We start from the raw sequence: 15582 nt of genomic DNA, 5'->3' as shown, positions 1-15582 counted from the left end.
AGCCTTGGTGGGCTCTCAGACGTCCATCATGTTCATGAGTGTGAGATGTTCCTAAGGAGCAGCCTCACGGTAATGCAATCCACAGTCTTTTCTTGGAATATATTTTTATAACAGGAACTGATGAGTGGAGGGGAAACCACATTTTAAAGAGTGTTCACATCAAATTGCAAAACTAGCTTCCTCACATGTTGTACCAGTTACTTTTTTGGGGTGAGGGGGTTGAGACAGGGTTTCTCTGTGTAACGCTGGCTGACCTGAAACTTGTTCTATAGACTAGGCTGGCCTCAGACTCACAGAGATCCTCCTGCCTCTGCTTTCCGAGTGCTGAGATCAAAGGTGTGCGCCACCACGATTGGCTTAGCAGTTACATTCTTGACATCTGACCTTGAAGGTTCTACTTTCTAAACCTCCTTCTAACATTGGAAATTATCATTATTTCATTTTTGTCAAGTTCATAGAGTACACATGATATTTTATGTTCATTTAATTTGTCCTTTGAAGGAAATCTGAATTTTTTCACATGCATATTGCACATTAGATTTCTTCTTTTGTGAAATATTTATTGACACCCTCTACTCAGTTATTATTTGTCAATGGTTTACATATTAAAGCTATTTATCAGTTACCTGTCTGTTTCTCTCTTTATATTGTTTTGACATCTGTCATTTAACTTTGGGTATGGTGGAACAATAGTCTATACACAGAAATCTCATCTTACTGTATAAATATTTTAATTTTTATACAAAATTTAGACTTTTTATCATGACTAAAATATTTTCATGATGATTAAAGAATTTAATTTTAATTGAGATAATTTTAAGCTTATGAAAATAATCATTTTATTTCAGTGTATGTCTCAAAAGAGCAGAGAGAGAGAGAGACAGAGACAGAGAGAGACAGAGAGACAAAGACAGAGAGGGAGAGAAGTAGAAAGAACAAAGGGAGATTGTGGCAAACAGTGCCTATTAGTTGAGATAAACTCAAACTATTATCATAGTTTCTGGACACAAAAAAATGCCTAAGCTACCACATGGCCCCTGCCTGAGAGGCTTCACTCGTAGGTAAAGTGTAAAGGAGGCATGGTGTCATAAATAGGGATTTTTGAGGCAAGTCTGTAGTAATCAGTCAGCATGCATGAGACTTAGAAAACAGGATTTGCAGAGAGGGTTTCCACAGTCAGGGTTAAGTAGAAAGGAAGTCCACGGAGGAGGTGAAGGAACTTGCAGTAAGAGTTCATGGAAGCTACAGGACATTCTCGGCACCACGAAGTCAGCTGGGCTAAATGTAGCCAAAAGTTCAAGGAAGATGAACAAAGACACGTCCATTGCTCGTGGTAGATAGCCAGGCGGAGTAAGCAATGTCTGTGGAGCGGGAGAGGTCAGACCACAAGCAGCCTAGACCTTCGGCATGTGAGATGGAAGACAAATGATTTCTCCAGAAACTTGGCTGGGAAGGGAGACTGAGCTATGAGAACAAGAGCAACATATCAGAGAGATCGTTATTCTGACGTAAGAGCCGTGAGGATGGGCACAGCTAGGTGGTCAGGAAGATGAGCTGAGTGGGAGACAGGTGTGGCTACAGGTGAAGGTCTAGGGCCGTTGGGATGCACAGGGAGAGAGGCACCAAGGTGGGAGGGGACCCAAGGGGAGGCAAGATTTTGGAGATGAAGAGAATGATACGCACCTGTAGGCAGGCTGGCTACAAAAGGGCTCTTCCCCGTGCATGGTTGGAAGATGACACCACTACCGGGCCATCTGTCACCTTACTAGTCTCAGAGTACAAGGGCCCAATGTCTTGATCTCCAGGCTGACATTTTGCCTCATAAGTACCATCAGGGTCTGCCCTTGGTTGTAAATAGAATTGGCGAGGAATCTCTATATTGTTTTCGCTATTAGTCACTGACTAGCTTCCCGGAATCTCTCCTTTCCTTGACTGTTTGGTGCAAGACGGATTGTCAGAATAATCAACCCATTCTGCTGTCGATGACTGATGTGGATCATGAGGTCCAGAAGTTTCTGTTACTGTAAACATGGAGTATAAATAAATCAGGAGAGCATTTCAAATGATTAGCCGGCTTCCTTTGCTGTTTGTGAGTGGAGACTGAGTCACCAACACAGGAGTGAAAAGGCCTCTGGAGGCGACATATTTCAGGGCGCCACATCCCCAGGTCTGGAGTTTATAGCTGCTGCTGACTTTAAACTCCCATTAATAGGTTTTGATATTTCCAATGTCTTCCGTTTATACTCTGGGCTTTTACAACTAAGAAAATAATTAGACCTGAGAAACTGCTCTTCTTTCTCCACATCTTCCTCCCCCTTTTCTTCTTAATACGAACTTTTATATAGAGGGAATTTTCTAGTTTAATTTCACCACAAATTATAATTATAGCATGAGCCTCAGTTTGGAAGGCTGGTGTACATGCCCCTGTGCGGAGAGTTGACACTTGTTAAAAGTCAAGGCCGATAGTAGCATATTAATTACGACCCAGAAATCCCCTGGGAGACTTTAGCCATCCATTCCTGATGGACTCTTTTCCAAAGAAGCTGATTCTGCCAGATCTCCGCTCTTACTTGGAAGGTGAGCTCCGACATAGTTTTAGGAAGCGCCACCTTAACATTCTAAGAAGTCAGAGACTCAAGGCCAGAAATCTTCTAAAGTCATGCACTCCAGGGGTTTCCTTAGGAGAGAAAGATGACAAGGGCAAGGAGGAGAATTAAACTCTGGTGGGACAGATGGTTCCAACACAATAGGCAGGCTGGCAGGCCGCCGCTGTGACCTACGCAGCGACTGTGTCTGTCCCAGCTTCCCAGAATATGAGGTGGGTCAGCAACACACCTGCAAAGTGATGTGTTTCTTCCAGTCACCCTGGCTGACAATCTCAACTGCCCTGTGGTTCCCCAGAATGCTGACACCAAGGCAGCAGGCAACCAAGTGGAAATGAGGTTTGAAGCCGCAGGAAATTATTTCCAATGGTTCTTTCAACAAAACTGCATGAGACTTTCTTCCTTCACCCCTTTTGTCTGTGCCTTGGGCCATTTCTGGCTGCAGCAGCCCTGGCCTTGGAGAGGTGTGCCAATCGGGGCTGGGGGAAGGGGAGGACGACATGCAGGACTAAGCATTCTTGGAGGGTTAAAGTTTGCCTTTCTTGGGAAAGTCCTTTTAGTTGTGTGAAGAACCACCCATTCTAGAGCCTGGAGCTCTGAGAAAAGGAAACCAAGCGGATTGTTTGCTCTAAGGGCACCTGACTGATAGAGCAACTTCCACCTGTTGACTGAACTCCTGGTTCCTTTTTCTTGCTGACTAGACACCCTAGAGAAAACTTAAGTGGGGTGGGAGAGTAGTGACTGCCTGCCTCCCTCCCCCCACAGAAGCGCAGTTAGCTTTCTGTCTGCAGTGACCTGTCCTCCCCGTGTGCCTTATCGGCTCTTGGGGCATTTGTCTCTAAAAAGAAAACAAACGGTGGAATGCCCTGCCCTGCATGCTGATGAAGTGGCCGAGCCGGCCCACAGCTTAGGAGAAGGTTTGCCAACCCGGAGAATAATAAGCTTCAGTTTCTGACCTCCTGGCACCGCTCGGGTGGTTATCAGGAGGTGCATATGACTGGTTAAGACACACGGCCTGGCTGGAAGGAAACAGCTGCTAGCGGCATGCTCCACACTTGGCCAGCAGCTGGACAGGCAGAGTGCTGGTGTGAGGAAGAGAAAAATCACCCTAGTAAGTAACCAGAGACTTTCCTGTGTGTGTGTGTGTGTGCATATGGTGTGTGTGTGTGTGTGTGGTGCGTGTGTGTGGTGTGGTGGGTGTGTTTGTAGTGTGTGTGGTGTGTGTGTATGTTTGTGTGTCTGTGTGTGTGTGGTGTGGTGGGTGTGGGCGTGTATGGTGTGGTGGGTGTGGGTGTGGTGTGGGTGTGTCTGTGTGTGTGTGGTGTGGTGTATGTGTTTGTAGTATGTGTGGTGTGGGTGTTTATCTGTGGTATTTGTGTGTATATGTGGTGTGTGTATATCTGTGTGTGTGGTGTTTGTGGTGTGTGTGTGTCTGTGTGTATGTGTTTGTGGTATGTGTGGTATGTGTGGTATGTGTGGTGTGTGTGGTGTGTGTGGTGTGTGTGGTGTGTGTCTGTGTGTATGTGTTTGTGGTGTATGTGGTGTATGTTGTGTGTGTCTGTGTGTATGTATGTGTGTGGTGTGTGTGTGGAATGTGTGTGTGTGTGGTGTGGTGTGTGTGGTGTGTGTTTGTAGTGTGTGTGGTGTATGTGTGTGTGTATGTGTGTGTGTCTGTGTGTGTGGTGTGGTGGGTGTGGGTGTGTGTTTGTAGTATGTGTGGTGTGAGTGTGTATCTGTGGTATTTGTGTGTATGTGTGGTATGTGTATGTCTGTGTGGTGTGTGTGGTGTGTGTGTATCTGTGTATGTATTTCTGGTGTGTGTGGTGTGTGTGGATATGGGTGTGGTGTGTGTGGTAGGTGTGGTGTGTGTTTGTGGTGTGTGTGGTGTATGTTGTATGTGTCTATGTGTGTGTATGTGAGTGGTGTGTGGGGGAGGTGTGTGTGTGTGTGGGTGTGATGTGTGTGTGTGTGTTTCAAGCTACCACCAATTTTTTATTCATGTGGATTTTGGTACCCTGTGACACTATAGAAGGACATTTTATTTGTACTTGTTAATTCATGGTTTTTACTAATTTTTTAAGAATGTGTTCTTTTTAGACATGGTATTGTTTGACTTTGAGGATCAGAGATTGGACCCCTATCTAGTGAAGGAGTTGATTTCTAAGTGTCCAGGATGTTTAGGTTCATAGCCAGGATTTAAATCACAGAGTGGTGAACTGGTGGACAGGAGCTGACGGCTGAGATTTACTAATATGTTACCACTGAACCTGGAACACATAGATGTTTAAAATAACTAGTGAATTTATGGTAGGGCTGACTTGACCATTCCAAGTCAATTCTGATAAAAAGATTTACGTAACTATGTATAAGAGTCTGCAGCACATATCAAATGTCACATCAGTTTCTATACATGCTTTCTGATTCATTTGAGCGCTTAGCTTTATAATGCTTTTCTTCCATAATCTCTCACACTCCTGTGACTTTAAAGCTAACACTTGGGTCCTTCCTATTTCAGTGCTGTGTGGTGCTCAGGGCTTTTGTTTTGTTTTGTTTTCCCTGCTTGCCGATGACGTGGATTATAAAAGTGTTCGGTTACAGCGCCTGCTCCAGAGAAAGCAGCAAAGTGGGAACGCCGGTGGGACTGAGCTGTAGCTCAGAGATGGTTGGTCCATGCAGAGAACAGAGTAGGGGCAGAGGTCTCATTGATGATGTAGCCTCTAAAAGTGGCAAGCCTCCGAATCAGTGCAGCAGAGAAGATAAGCAGGCGGTTCCTTTTTCTGAATTGACTGGACCGTCAGTCCTGAGGGACTGCATTCATTTGAACTCTCAGGACACGGTGTTTTGCTTGAGACAAGACTAGGATACTCTGAGTCCAGCTGCCCCAATGGATTGTTCTCAAGGGTCTAATAGCTCATTTTGCTTGTGACCTCTGCTGGAGGGCACCGAGGGTCATTTTTACCCCCTGCCTCACCCCTTTGCAGGAGGAGATGGAATGAAAACAATGTAGGGCGTGGCGGTTCTGTCACTGGGTCTCCGAAGCACAGCTGAACTTGAACATCTCTTCAGCCATGATCCCTAAGGAGACAACTTTGTGTGCCCTGTTGGGTTGGAGTGCGGGGGGGGGGGGGCGACCAAAAAAGCCAACTAACAACAACAACAACAACAACAACAACAACAAGGCCAATCTGGCTAGTCTGGCCCTGTCGTTCTTTTTCTTTTCCTTAACATGTGGAAGAATCTACAAAAATCTAGTGTCCAAGGAGAAGAAATTAGCTCTAATTCTTTGTTCCTCTTTATGCCATTTTATGTGGTCCTTGAGTCAGCTGGGATCTTCCCTGTATAGCCTGTGACTTCCCTGTGTAGCCTCTGACTTCTTCCCTGTCTCACAGCAGACCACTGCTCTCGCCTGGGCCATTCTTGAGAGTTCGTGTTTAGCAGAGTTCACGTCTTCCACAGGTTGATGGTGGAAGGAAACAAAACAAAAACGAAAGCCTCAGCGGTGAAATCTTGTCTCCAGAATAATAGAACCTTTCACAATAAAAGGCAGTGTCTATTGAAGTCTAAACTAAGGACCGTTCTCCGTGGAGACAATACATTTATGACAGTATACAGGGATGAGGTAGAGCTCAGTGGTACAACACTTGTCTAGCATCCTTGAGGCCCTGGGTAAACACTTCCTCCCCAACAAGCATAGCAAATGGGATGTCTACGTGGGACTCAGTGTCCTTTGAGTCGTCCACCTGCTGAAGTTTTGAACACTCAAAGATTTTAAGCAATGCTGTGATAGCCCCCTTTCAAAGTATTGATAGAAAAATATTTTTAAAAGTCATTAATTTTACATGCAAATAATATATATCACAGTGTCAAAGAATTTTTAGATCTGGATATGAATTATAAAACGTTCAGTTTAACACATGCATTTTGAAGATGGGGAAATTGCAGTACCTCTTTCTACTGTAGTATGTTCTCAATGTAGAAGCAGAGAAAAGTACCTAAGGCTTCTGTTACTGATACAGGAGATCATCAGCAGTGATAGGCATAGGGTCTTCTTACTGTACATTTACCAACCCGAATGATGCACACAGGTGTATGTATTGTCATAGACGATGTATGTTACTGTTATGCGCTGCCTATTTAGTCTTCGGCTCAGGGTACCTTGACTTAACACTTTTCTCTACTGTGCGATGGTGTGGAATGGACAGGAATTCAGTGGCAACTGTGCTTTGAGTGTTGAACTTGAGTCTTCCTTTCTTGACAGGCTGTATAGCAGGGTGAGCTAACACACTCATTTAGCCAGGTGATGAGAAGGGCAAGCCACTGGTACCCTACAGGGCACCTCACTGCTGAGTGTTGCTGTTGTCTCTCCTTAATTGTTGAACACATTTTCAACTGATGCCACTTTCAAGTTACGACAGGCGTATCAAGAGAGAACCCCACTGCCGGTTAAGAAGTGTGTATATGTATGGTATACTGAAGAAAGTGACGCTCAGTGGCAGAGATGACTCCTGGGTTAGAGTCTTGACTCATATACACTTTTTAAAGGGTGGAATTTATATATAAACCCAGCCATTTAAAGATCCCTTCAAATGAAAATGAGTGTTTCTATCCCAATACAATTAGATACACAATACGTCTGTGTGATGGCTTCCTAAACTCTCCAGAAGAGGAAGGCTAGTTTCCCCCGTGACAGTCCCAACCCAGACTCCACAGGAGCACTGAGAGATAATTTACTTTTTTTCCTCTTTGAAAAACAGTTAACCATGAACTGTTTGTGTTGGTAAAGCCAGCCCTGAGAGCTTTGTTATTAATTTGGACTGTTCCGCACACCTGTCCCTTGTGGCTTTTCCAGCATTTTTCCCCCTTCGGTAAGTTCTTTTCTTTAGGGGATAGCCACCCTACCCAAGCCAAGCACTGAATACCTGACTGGCTTGGTAATGGGGAAACTATTTTCAGACCCGTTTGCATGGTTCAGCTTAGAAGGCTGGTCGTCCGAGAAGACGGTTTATTCGCTTAATCACAGAAATGGCTTGAGCCTCACTCTGACACTCCCAAAGTGTCACCTGTTAAGTGGTTCAATGCAGATGGACCACACCATCAAACAGTTGAAAAAAATCGTTATCTTAAAGTACCACGAGCCAAGGACTGGCTCGGTAGCATGTAGCATTACCATGCATTTTCTACAAAAACATACACACACCTCTGCACAGCAAAAGGCACAGCAAGCCTCACACCTGTGCGTGTGTGATCACACTTGTGACTGAGCAGTGCCGCACAGAATGGGTCCCACGGCAGGGGGCTGACTGGCTGGGAGTGGGGATGGAGGAGATTTGATGACTGTTGCACGTGCCGTTTCGCTATGAGTCACTCTCGTCTCCCAGTTGGCTATGCATCTAGACACTGGCTGTCTCACTTGCCGACTGTGAACTTGGGGGTTTTCTGGGTCATCAGGCAGGTGAAGCCCTTACAGAAAGCGACTTTTTAAATCTTTTTATAAATTTCACCTGCCTCTCTACATCACTTCACGGGGATAGATGCCAAACTCGTAGAGAGCAAGAGGCTCTGTATGATACATAAGGAGCAGGGGCAATGGGAGAAATTTTCAGTCATTTAGGAGGACCCTTGAGCAAATAGGCATTACATGGATGCCTTGAGAAAATTGTAATTTTTTTCAAAGCCATCATTACCAGATGACCAATTTTGAAGATCAAACTATTTATAGAAAGAGGAGACAAGTTTAAACTTCAATTTTACTCACTGTATCCCTCCAAAAGTAAGGCCAACTCAATAGTAGGTCCCCGTGTCATCTTCTAAACCAGAACTCTGGCAATTACCTTCAGCGGGGATTAGAGTTGTCCCTTAGTGTCCTTAGACACTAAGGTCCAGGACACCTTGGACACCATGATCTAGATTCCCCAGTCCCCCGTGTTAAATGACATGGTGTTTTCATAGAACCTGTGTTGATCTTCTGGTGTGATTTAAACCGTTTGTGTCTTGCTTGGACTTGTGACTTAAGATTGTTCTTCTCTATTGTTTAAGGAATAATGAAAAGGACCAAAGGTTGTACACGTTCACTACAGATACTACTATTTTGAAAAACATACTTGAAGTTCTTGGTTAGTTGCACTTAAAGACGTAAAACCTTGAGGATATGAAGGCTCCAATTTTTAACGGGAATTGCTTATTTCCAAGGAAATGGCATAATTCGGTGAGTGTGAGGCAGAGACACAAAGAATGGACTCAGATTTTTGACGTCCTTTGTAAGCTTTACTTGAGAGCTGGTATGTAGGAAAATCAAATGCTTGCTTAGTTTCTTGGGCATCTTATAATAGAGAACCAAATCCTATTGCAGAGGACATTTTGTTTGTTGTGGCAGATTTTGTGCTTTAAAACCAACTATTTCCAAAGCTCCATGGACCCTTATTTCTCTTTGTATCAGTTTCTCATTTACTAACTGAAGTTAGCCATTGGAGTGCCATGTTCTCATCGCTTTATGAACCCAAATTATCGGGTGTTCTACCCTTTCAAGTGGTCTTTGTCCTCTCAGAGTCTGTGGTGTGTGAAGTTACTGTGCTTTGATCTCTGAGTCCATTTTGGGATTGAGAAACCGGAGTTTTTTCCTTGGGAAGTCACCAGCACTGCGCACTCTCTGGCTCTTTTCAGCCATTTCCTGAATGGGTATGGTTATCATTACCATTGTGTACAGAGAGGAAACTGAGAATGAGAAAATGTAGGGAACTTGTTCAGAGTCATGGAACGGGTAGGCGACAGGATTCAGTATAGTGTATAGTCTATTGGCCCCCAACCCCAGGAAGTTTTCTTTGTTTATGCTGTCATCCGGGGAGACGAGTTTCAACCATGTCATCACTGTGCACATTTTGAGTTGTCTTTTGTAATGAAAGGGGTTGTAGCTTGTCATGATCTGGTAAGCAAAAAAGAAATTAATGACTGGTTTAGGGTACACTGGTCAACGCATACTGTGGGTTACGGGCAGCTGATTCAGGAGTAAGGCCATCTTAGCCTCAGATACAAAAATATTGATTTAAGGAAGTATTTGTAATGGAATTTAGTGATTTTTACACTCTTTGATGTGGCTACGTTGAGTCTTAGCAATGATGGCATGATGTAACATCAGCTTTGAGGGAGTCTTTTTCTGAGATATAATAAGTTAATTATGTAATTAATTGATTAAATTACAAAGTATTCAGTTTGTCCCCTTGCATGTATTCTCCTTGCCTAGCAAAAGCATTAGCATTCTTGGGAGTTCTGCCAATCACAACATCCTTACATCCAGGGAGCCAGAGGGCATTCTTAACATGCTTATTACTTTTCTCTGTGCGTGCACTTACTGACTAGAAGGATCTTAGTTTATAGACTAATCGGGACTCTCTGCTTTTGACCAGTTTTCCTATATGTTCATGGCTTGTTGGCTAACAACATCATCAGTATGTTGGTAAAATCTCAAAAGCGGCAGAATGTGCTGTCTGTTGATTGAAAGTGCATAGTAATACCCAGGGGAAATACAAGCGCATAGGTTTTTGTTATAAAAGCTATCATAATAACCTTTGTAATATGGCTCTTTGAATTAAAAAAAAGTCTTGAAAAACATTTAATTAGTGAACTGACCCAAAAGACCTTTTATTCTCCTCCTTAGTGCCTAAGGTAATAATCAGAATTTTCTGCACCTTCCAAGAGCATACCAGAAAACATTTTTTTAAAAAAAGAAAGACAGTGAAATGATTGGTTGTAGGCTTACCGTCACAGTTTTTATGTCTGTTCGTGGAATCCAAAGAAATGTAAACCTTGCTGTCCCTACTGTAATGGAAGGATTTCATTTATGTCCATTTAATGACTCAAATAGCTGCAGTGATACCAATGACTTTTAGGTTTCTGTTTAGCAGGATTGGTACTGTGTTTTCTGTTGGCTTCTTTATTTCCCAAATGTTGTCTCATCTTTTCTCTTAACCGGATAGACTGTCACCACCCTACAGGAGGCCTTGTTATTACGGCATTGATTTGCTTGAAGACTATAAATGCAGCCAGCGTTTTCATTGAGAGCATTGCCCCTGGTACGGCCTGGCAGAGAACTAGCAATGGAGCGGAAAGAACACGTGGAGCTTTACATCTCTTCCCAGAGCTCCATTTTAGTCATTGCTTTCCTATTGCTTAATTTTTTTTCAAACCCACACACAAGTAACTGCATTAGAGAGTGTTTAAGTGATTTTAATTATCCTTCTCTTTCCCGTCTGCGGCATCTGTAATGCAGCAGAGACCTAAGCAGTCAGCCCACAGGGAGACTAGGAGAGGACTTAGACATGACCATCAGTCACGCAGAGCTAGACTCCAAGTTTATAAAGCGGCTCCGTCTCTCTTTTGGTTTTAGGACCCTGGGCATTTTCTTTCCACCCAAGAATCTGAACTGCTTCCCACTAGGCTTCCTTGGTATATTCTATATAAATTAGCATCAGAAGTCTCAGGAGAGAGTTGGTCCTAGAAATCTGCACTTGCAGGTCCCTGTTGCAGAGCACTGGAATCAAAGACCTAGGGAGAAGGAAGATGCTTTCTTAGCTACACTGTAGTGACTCACACTAGGTCCATGAAGGATGCTCCTTCTCAAATTTCAAGTTAATGCAGACTCCTGAAGCTCGTAAATATCTAAGAATCGTAAGCAGTTTTAAATTGAAAAACTGAGTAGAACCATGCTTGGTTTTGAGGAACTCACACTGCAATTTCAATCTGAATAACACTGGAATCTGTGTAGCTCTCAGTTCTGTTTCCCCCGAGTAAAAAATATTTCATTTATATATGGAATGTCTGCCACTCAAAAACCATTGACAGGCTGTTTTAGAGATCATTAGTTTTTGTGGCATGGACAATCTGAAGCATGTCTCTGCAGGTTTTTCTGTGGCTTGCTTCTCGTCCCAGCCACTCTTAATCCTGACATGGCCCTGGCCCTGCCTCTGTCTGTGAGGATCTTTTTTTTTTTTTTTTGTAGTAATGTTTAAACTGTGCCTGCAGTATAAAGAGGAAATAAGATAGCATTTACTTTCACCTCATTTATAAAGTAGAAACTATTGTGAGCATTGTACTGGGAGAGAAGGAACAAACTTCAGAGAAGTTAAGCACCTTGCCTTTTAAAAGGCCATGCAGGCTGAGAGTCTAGCTGGAAACGATGCCCATGAAGTTTTAATGTAGTGGTACCACCTTGTTGTAGAATATTCTTTTAACTAAGCAAAGACATGTTAGATTTGTTTATGCTGCAGAAGCTACTTTAACTGTGTAAAGGTGTCACCTTTGCTTCTACTGCATCTGTTTAATTACGAAAAGATGTGTTGTATCTGTTTCACCTTGCCTGCCTAAGGCACCTGATTGGTCTAGCAAAGAGCTGAATGGCCAATAACTGGGCAGAGAAAAATTAGGCAGGGCTGTCAGGAAAAGAGAATAAATAGAAGAAGAAATCTAGACTTGGGAGAAGAATGAGGAGGAATGGGAGAAGAAAGAGGAGGAGGCTGAGGGAGACACCTGGGTCAAGAAGCCAAGCAGACGCCAGACAGACAGACATAAGGAAGCAGTAAAAAGAGCTAGCCCAGAACAAGCCTAAGCTAGACTGAGCATTCAAAACTAATAATACATCTCTGTGTCATGATTTGGGAACTGGTTGGTGACCCAAAATAAAAAGCCTGGTACAGCATCTTTCATTCTGCCCATGTTAAAAGCTGTTTATGCAAAGGGAAACCATTGTGCAATGAAGGATGCTGGCCTTGTCATGCAGCTGGTGTTGCATCATGACCCAAACCTCTGCCATTTCCATTAGTAGGCTTTTCCAAGACAAAGAAGCATCCTCAGGCTGTGTGTTTGTAACTGCACCCCACAGTCGCTTCTTTAGTTCCTACCCAGAACATATCCCGTTTTCATTACTGCAGTGTTCTCTCACTGTGGTCCTCTGCATTGTGTGCAGGTTGGTCTTGCAGAACTCTGCCTCTGCCAACACAAAGCATCATTGTACTCTCCCTTAAAATGACAGGTAGATAAAATGGTCATGACTATAGGACTAGCAGATTCGCCAAAAGTGCTGAGAACTGTATTTAAGTTTTATAAGAAGTGGTATAACGTTCACACTGAGAGAGGCAGTCATACTCATTCCCATAAAATATTTCTGGGACCATTATTGCAGATAGCTAGAAGGGTCAAGCTAGAAGGACAGAGCCGGGGCAGACTCATTGTAAGGCATCTCATGACATTTCATCTTTATGTTTTAAAAAAAGAAAACCCCTTTTCAACTTGCAAGATTTTGACTTAGGCATGCAATGTGATATTGAATGAGATGTAAGAATTGGAGACCCGTCTCTCCAACTGTAAGAATTAGTGAAATGCATCATGCATAAAGCATTCTGCAACTTAGCTTGTGTTTTATCTCATACCAAGCTTATGGAAGATGAAATTAGAAATTCATAAACTTAGAAAGTTGTTTGGACCATTAGTCCCTAAATTTAGAAATAGTATTGAATCCAAAACTTTTCAAATCTTAATAAATACAGTCTAGTTTACAGGTTTCCCCCTATGCAGAAGTCATTAAAAGGAATTTAAAAACCTAAAATGTTTTTTTATACAAGATGATTCATTCTGTATTTTTAAACATCAAGCGTGGACTTATATGGATTTTCCCCATAGAATATAATCACCTTGTTAATTGTGCATACATTTTAAAGTATTGCAACAAAGACATTGCAATACATGAATAAATGTTTATAAAGATGTGCTTCACCAAGTTCTGTGGTGGCCCAGGAAATAGAGATAACTCTATCAGCTTTAGCTAGGGAAGGTTTCCTGGAGTTGGTGATACTGAACTGAAGGAAAAACAAACACGCCAACAGCAGTCAGTAGTTATTGTTGAGAAGTAAAGGGACATTTTGAAAATATCTACTCCAGGAGTCCCAACTAACGTGGTGGAGCGGAATCCTAGGGTCTGTAACAGAGGGAAAGGGGAGAAGGGTCTGAAGACAGGTGCTCCCAGGTCAACAAGAGAAGTGCTGACTTTTCTGAGCCATTGAGATATGCTCGAGAACTATTTAAAGTGTACAGAAGACCCAAACTTCAGTTTTCAGCAGAAGGATTAGAAGTTCAAGGTCAACTTGGGGAACTTTGTGAAACTTCGTCTTAAAAAGAAGACAAAAGCAACAACCCCCAAACCCAAGTTTTTATGGTGGAATATTTGAATATATACAAAAGTAAATGAAATAACCCTATGAACACCCATGTTTTTATCACGTGACCTTAAGATATTTTAATTTTCATTTTTTTATCTTTATCTATACTCTTCACTTGCCATCATTAATCTTTATTAGCTCAGTGAGTAAAGACAAGTTGCCCTCTGATCTCCATATGCACACTGTGGTGCACACATATGCATGTATGCGTGTACATGTGTGCTGAACAAATACACACACACACACATACACATACATGGTTTTTTGAGAGACAGGGTCTCTCTACATAGTCCTGGCTGTCCTGGAACTTATTATGTAGACCAGGCCAGCCTCAAACTCACAGAGATCTGCCTGCCTCTGACTCCCGAGTGTTGGGTTTAAAGGCATGCACCACTGTGCCCAGCTTGAAAGAATTTAATAAAATTAAAAAAAAAATTATTTACAAAACATGGCCGACACACAGGAAACTGTATCTGTGGCTGTGTGAAAAAAAAAAAAGATCCCTCAAAGAGTGGCACAATTAGGAGGTGTGACCTTCTTGGAGGAAGTGTGTCACTGTGGGGTGGGCTTTGAGGTCTCCTAGACCCAAGTTATATCCAGTGTCACAGTTCACTTCCTGCTGCCTGCAGACTGAGATGTAGAACCCTCAGCTCCTTCTCCAGCGCCATGTCTGCCTGCATGCAGCCATGTCCCGCCATGATATCAAACCCCTGAACCTCTAAGCAAGCCACTGCAACGAACATTTTCCTTTATAAGAGTCATTGTGGTCATGGTGTCTCTTCACAGCAATAGAAACCCTAGCTCAGACACCACTAAAGTTCAAGGGAACAGAGGAACTATGTGGGCAGACTGAAAACTATGGCCTTGCATCAAAGTATGATAAACAGTCGCAACGTCTAATGGCTACTCTAAAAGGTGCGTGACTTTTTCACCCAACTCCAAAACACTAGGAGTTTGCAAGGGGTGAATTTAAAACAATGAAAGGACTCCCCTGACCCCCTCATCGTATGATGAAAATGTTCAAGCAAACAAACAAAAAAGTTGCAAGAGCTGGACAATGAATTCCCAAATATTGCTGATGAAGTTAAACAGAAGACAGTTTTCTGCGTTTGAGGCTTAATACATCTGTCCACGGATCTGTTCCTCTCTCCTTCCTATTGACCTTTTGTTTCCAAAATAAACTGCAGACATCAATATAGTCTACTATCAATCAACTCATCAGGCACATCACTAATAAGAGTACAATGTTGTGCAGGATCTGTGCTTTTTACAAGAGAAGTTCAACTTATCTGTACATATTTTCTCCAGAGAAAAGTTGCTGATTCCAGAAAGATCAGAACAACTCATATCTGATTCTTTCTGGATATCTATAAACCTTGATACTGGTGGAAAGCCTTTCGATCCTGAAGAACTGAGGAGACTTTACGCCAGTGGTTCTCAGCTTGTGGGTTGCATATCAGATATTTACATTAAGATTCACAATAGCAAAACTACAGCTGTGAAGTGGCAATGAAATAATATTATGGTTTGGGGATCACTGCAACATGAGGAACTGGCTTAAAGGGTTGAAACATTACGGTGGTTGAGAATCACTGCTTTAAGGCAGTGTCAGATGTGGGCTTGGCAAAGCCATGTTCCTTCCTCTCAGTGAATATGAATTGAATTTGAATATGAAGCGACTGACACCCAGAGCGGTGTACTTGTTGCTGCAGAGTAAAGGAGCTGGAGCCAGAGCAAAGCAGCTCTGACAGCTTCACAGGGAGCGCCAGGGCGCC

General features: G+C 42.9%; 1 protein-coding gene across 7 annotated transcripts in view; it reads left to right on the top strand.

Moving 5' to 3' along the window:
- The window catches only part of Rasgrp3 (RAS guanyl releasing protein 3), a 100857-nt gene that overhangs the window by 27251 nt on the left and 58024 nt on the right, over positions 1-15582 (top strand). For 2 of the 7 annotated variants that reach the window (XM_085691030.2, XM_085691028.2), the window contains exon 1: positions 3696-3714. The exons of 4 other annotated variants lie outside the window; for them this stretch is intronic. The gene's annotated coding sequence lies outside the window, so the exon portion shown is untranslated. Of the gene's footprint in view, positions 1-3234; positions 3715-15582 lie in introns of those variants that run through there. One more of the 7 variants, XM_048416060.3, reaches the window with a different exon arrangement.

This window comes from Myodes glareolus, chromosome 6, assembly GCF_982192425.1.
Source record: "Myodes glareolus chromosome 6, mMyoGla1.1, whole genome shotgun sequence".
Classification (NCBI taxonomy): domain Eukaryota; kingdom Metazoa; phylum Chordata; class Mammalia; order Rodentia; family Cricetidae; genus Myodes; species Myodes glareolus.
Note: the sequence above shows the minus strand (reverse complement) of the source record. Positions and strands in the feature narration are given on the sequence as shown.